Source organism: Ruditapes philippinarum, unplaced genomic scaffold (genome assembly GCF_026571515.1).
Source record: "Ruditapes philippinarum isolate M1 unplaced genomic scaffold, ASM2657151v2 ctg2573_1_1_1_1, whole genome shotgun sequence".
In the NCBI taxonomy this organism is placed as follows: domain Eukaryota; kingdom Metazoa; phylum Mollusca; class Bivalvia; order Venerida; family Veneridae; genus Ruditapes; species Ruditapes philippinarum.
In genome coordinates, this window is record NW_026856298.1 from 120,660 (window position 1) to 126,659 (window position 6,000).

Sequence of the window (6,000 nt, forward strand, 5' to 3'; positions counted from 1 at the left end):
ACTAGATCAGTATTTACCATTTACTTGAAATTTTATTTCATTTTTTTCATTCTACCATCTGGACGTCACTGCCTTTTAAAGCACTGAATCATTTCTGTTAGAAATATGCATTATTATTATTAATATAAACTTGCCTCCATTTGAATTTTGTACAAAGTCTGACGCCCTACTTCTGTTGTACTGGAAATTGAATGCATACTATATACGTTTATCAGTGCGAGCGACAGTGAATTTTCAAAACAAATAAAGAAAGTATATAGAATACCTTGGAATTAATGAAAAACAAACACAAAAAGGTAAAAGCTTTGCAGATTTGGTTTAATTGAATGTGTTTATTTAAGAAAACGACATGTATGTGCATCATTTCTCACATACAATCACACTTGGATCAAAACTTTTCTATCTTCAACACTAAAAAGTGTTGGAATCAATGATCACAAAGGTCCATACAAATACAACAACATTAATTTATTACTTTTTATCTCTTAAACCACGGCGCAGGATGAATCGGTGAATAAAACAATATGTTTTGCATTCAACTTTTTCAATACATTAAGCCATTATCCTACACTCATTTAATATCCTCTATATACATGAGACATTGTGAGGTGGTGATGTGCGTTTAAACCATGAAAGAAAGTTTGCAAAAGAAAATGTCAATAGAAATATAATGACATGTTACTGGAATAAAATTACTGGTACGACTTTCAACGTCAGTTTGTTTTCAAATAATCAATACCCAGCTCATCATTAATTATGACCCCCTTCGAAGAAAGATAGTGTATATTGTTTTGTTAATGTCGGTCCGTCGGTCTGTCTGTCTGTCCGTAGGTAGAACACTTGGTTTCCGCTGATTATCGTTAAATCTGTTTATCACAAAGTATTCATATTTCACATAATAATTGGTCATAACTAGTAGATGACCGCTTTTGATTATGGGGTCACTAGGTAAAAGGTCAAGGTAACAGAGTCTTTAAATGGTAGTATGATTCTAGCTCATTATCTTGAAAGATAATTATCACAAAGTCTTCATGTTTCATAGTGATTGGTCATATCCATCAGATGATCTGTATTGCTTTTGGGGTCACTAGATCAAAGATCAAGATTACAGGGGCCTTAAATGTCAGAATGGTTTCCGCTGATTATCTTGAAAACTATTTATCACAAAGTCTTCATATTTTACATACTGATTGATCATAACTAGTAAGTGAACCCTATTGATTTTTGGGTCACTAGGACAAAGGTCAAGGTCACAGGGTTCTTTTATGTTATGTTCTTTTATGTAAGTATGGTTTCCTCTTATTATCTAGAAAGGGGGGCATATGTGTCGTTCCACATCTCTTGTTCAAGACTGATTTAAAATGTTTTTACAAAAACATCATGATTTCATCCAGTTTTTCGATAACAAATTGATAGCTAGATATTCTTTCAATATTCATTGCTTAATAAAACATAATCGAAAAAACGGCACAGTTTTGATTCATAGGATTACATATCTATATCCTGGGTTTGGATGGCATAATACAGGATGTCACGTGATTGAGATCAAGGACGAAAAAAATTATTAATAATAAGAACCATTCAGTAAAATTCAAATTCATGAAAGTGTTTTGAGATACGATTTATTATCTGACATATATCTGTTCAAGTAACTCACAATGAACTTGAAATGTGTCATAGGACACGGGTGCCCCCACACTCCACCAATTTGTCAATCTGAATAAAGCCACAAGAAAACCCAAAGGTGCATTAGTACACATATTGACCAACATTCTTGTAATCTTTCAGGCCTACAGGTCAAATACTTTTTGAGTTACGTGCAACACAAGTTAAATATTGTAAATTTTTACTAAGTCAAGGGAAGAAAATCTAAAACTACTAAAAATATCCACATGAAAATACCAAGGTGCACAACTTCACATGCTTAGCAACATTCCTGTAAGGCTTCGTGACTTTTGCAAATACCTTATTTGTTACGTGCAACACAAGTTGAAAATTGGATAATTTTACTAATTCAAGAGCAATAACTCTGAACATACTAAATATATCCACACAAAAATACCCAGGTGCACAACAACACATGCTGATCAACATTCCTTCTATGTCAAATATTTCTTGAGTTACGTGCGACACAAGCTGAAAATTGGAAGTTTTTACTAAGTCAAGGGCAATAACTCTAAAAATACTAAAAATATCCACAGGAAAATACTCAGGTGCACAACTACACATGCTTAGCAACATTCTTGTAAGGTTTCATGACTCTATGTCAAGTACTTTTAGTTACGTGCGACACAAGTTGAAAATTGGAATTTTTTACTAAGTCAAGAGCAATAACTCTAAAATACTAAAAATATCCACATGAAAATACCCAGTTGCACAACGTCACATGCTGATCAACATTCCTGTAAGGCTTCATGACTCTAGGTCAATTAGAATTTGAGCTACGTGCAACACAATTTTTATTATTGCTGTTCAAACACTCATAACAAAAAAATGCTCTGTTTACAAGATTTGGAGAATTTCAGAGGTTTACTTCAGAAATTGTGACCAATCAAATTTCTAGAATATGAGACGAGATTACTCAAGAAATGCTCTAAGTCCCTTGTGTGTATGTCTGTATATTAATTCAATCAATATTGAATGGCAAAATTTCTTTGTTTAAAAATAATGAATATACTAGCTTACTGTTCAATGCGTGAACAAAAACACGCACACACAAAACATAAAAAAACAAAAAAAAAACGTTTTACTTAAATATTACATGGAAATTCAACGTTCGGTATTCTGTAAGAAGAATGGATTATGGACAGTTTAATCTAAAATTAGCGAAGTAAATATCTGAAATGAAGCGGAAATGGCACAAGAATAGACACTTAAATGTGTTATAATTATCCGAAATATCCATCTGTAAACAGTAGTCATTCAATATCCTCTTTAAAATATTCATATGTTCAGAACCGTTTATGGTAAATCAATTAGGCATTATTGATATAAACTTATCTACATTATATTTGATTCGTTATAAAGTCTGACGTTCAAAAATCTGGAAACAAAGTGAACCCTCGGAAGCATTGATTACAACAAAATTATAAGAGAATTGCAGAGGAGATTTGACTGAGTCTGTACATGAGGGATAATGAATATGTGCAACATCCTTCACGTCCCCCCAGCAGCGGCTTGAGCGGTACTCAATTCTCAACACTTAATAGTGCTGGCATCAATGATCCCGAAGGACCAGGAAAATATAACAACACTGAAGGGAAGTACGGGGCAACATTTTACAGCTGCCACACAGCACTTGACACCTTTCACAAGTTTCTTTGCATTGTATGTACGTTAATCGAAGCGAGCGGCAACAAATTAAAAAAAAAGAAAGTATATAGAATTCCTTAGAATTAAGGGGAAAAAAACACGGAAATGTGAAAATCTTTGCAGATTGGGTTAATTGGGTCCGTTTATTTAAGACAACGACATGTATGTTCATCATTTCTCACACGCAATTGCACTGGGATCGAAACTTTTATATCTTCAACAGTAAAAGTGTATGAATCAATGATCACAAATGGACATACAATTATAAGAACATTAATTCATTACGTTTATCACGTACACCACGGCGCAAGATTAATCTTTGAATAAAACAATATGTTTGTATCTATCTTTTTCAATAATTTTAGCTATTAATCTACACTAATTTGATATCCTCTTTATATACATGAGCCATTGTGGGGTGGTAATGTGCATTATTAATCACAACAGAAAGTTTGCAAAAGAAAATGCCTATCTGTCAATAGAAATATAATGACATGTTACTGGAATAAATTTACTGGTACGACTTTCAACGTCAGTTTCTTTCAAATTTTCATTACCCAGCTCACCATTAATTGAAGTTGTTTTAAAATGTTTTTACAAAAACAACACATTTACATGACATAATGTATTGTGCCACGTGATAAAGATTAAGTACAAATTTAGGACGCAAATTGGTGCAGTTAAAACTTTTTTCTCCAAAAATCATACCCAATACAATACTGAAACTGTTTCTGAGGCGAGGGAGGGGGTTGTTACGTGACTTTTCTATAGAATGTTTTATTTTTCAAAAAATTGATTATTTCCGATAGGGAAGAGAGAAAAAAATCATGCGCGCACCAAACATCAACACTTGGTCACTCTTTCCTTTTTCTTTCCTTTTTTTAGTCGGTTGCGCCTGCTTAACTACGGATCTCTTCAAATTACTCGAAGCTAGTAGTATGAAGCTCGTGTTGACTATACGCCGCTCGAAAGAATCTCAATATTTGGAGTAAACTTTTACTTTTCATTTTCTTGATGCTTGCTTTTTGGGAAGGTTACTAATTATTATTGATAAATTATTAATAATAATAACTATTCAGTAAAATTCAACTCCATGAAAGCTTTTTGAGATTCGTTTTATTATCTGACATATCAGTTCAAGATACAATTCAAAAATAAATTGATTGGTAAAAAAGTCATTGTCATATTTTTAGAGAATGTGCACATGATATTCAATTTTTAATTAAAGTTAGACAGAAATCAGATAGAAATATAGTTACTGAGATCTGTTTTTGTTGACTCAATTATTTGCCTGATATCTACGGAATGCCGTTAGGGCCATCGCCTATGAATGTGTTGATCTGAAACGCGATAGTCGATAGTACGATGGTGAAAACGCGAAATCACGAAACTACGATGGTGAAAACGCGAAATTACGATGATGAAAACGCGATAGTACGATGATGAAAACGTGACAGTACGATACTACGATGATGAAAACGCGATAAACTATCGTGTTTTCACCATCGTACTGTCGCGTTTTCACCATCGTGATTTCGCGTTTTCATCATCGTACTGTCGTGTTTTCATCATCGTACTTTCGCGTTTTCACCATCGTACTATCGCGTTTTTATCATCGTTCTGTCGTGTTTTCATCATCGTACTATCGCGTTTTCACCATCGTAATGTCGTGTTTTCACCATCGTACTGTCGCGTTTTCACCATCGTAGTTTCGTGATTTCGCGTTTTCATCATCGTACTGTCGTGATTTCATCATCGTACTTTCGCGTTTTCAACATCGTACTATCGCGTTTCATCATCGTACTGTCGTGTTTTCATCATCGTACTATCGCGTTTTCACCATCGTACTCTCGTGTTTTCATCATCGTACTATCGCGTTTTCATCATCGTACTATCGCGTTTTCATCATCGTAGTTTCGTGATTTCGCGTTTTCACCATCGTACTATCGACTATCGCGTTTCAGATCAACACATTCATAGGCGATGGCCCTAACGGCATTCCGGAATGCCGTTAGGGCCATCGCCTATGAATGGTTTGATCTGAAACGCGATACTCGACAATACGATGATGAAAACGCGAAATCACGAAACTACGATGGTGAAAACGCGACAGTGCGATGGTGAAAACACGATAGTTTATCGCGTTTTCATCATCGTAGTATCGTACTGTCGCGTTTTCATCATCGTACTATCGCGTTTTCGTCATCGTAATTTCGCGTTTTCATCATCGTAGTTTCGTGATTTCGCGTTTTCACCATCGTACTATCGACTATCGCGTTCCAGATCAACACATTCATAGGCGATGGCCCTAACGGCATTCCGTAGATATCTGCAAAAATCTATTCATTATAACTCCATCTATCATTATTTCTAAAATAAAGGCAGATTGGCTTGAAAATGAGTATATAAATATCTTGTTCTTATTTATTAAAATCTTAGACATTCTATTTCAATGTGTTAAAATGAAACAACAAAACAGGAACAAACTTCCCTTTTCATAAAACCAATAAACTGTATCATATGACTTTCAGCAACTTCTTTTTAAAGCAGCACGCCTCCAGAATCATGCTCATTTTCATGAAAATTCGAAAATGTATTTTACAGTTTAAATATTGTAAAGTTACCAAAAGAATGCAATTAACACATTATCAATGGCACTTTCACCCATGTAAATTACCAAAATGATGT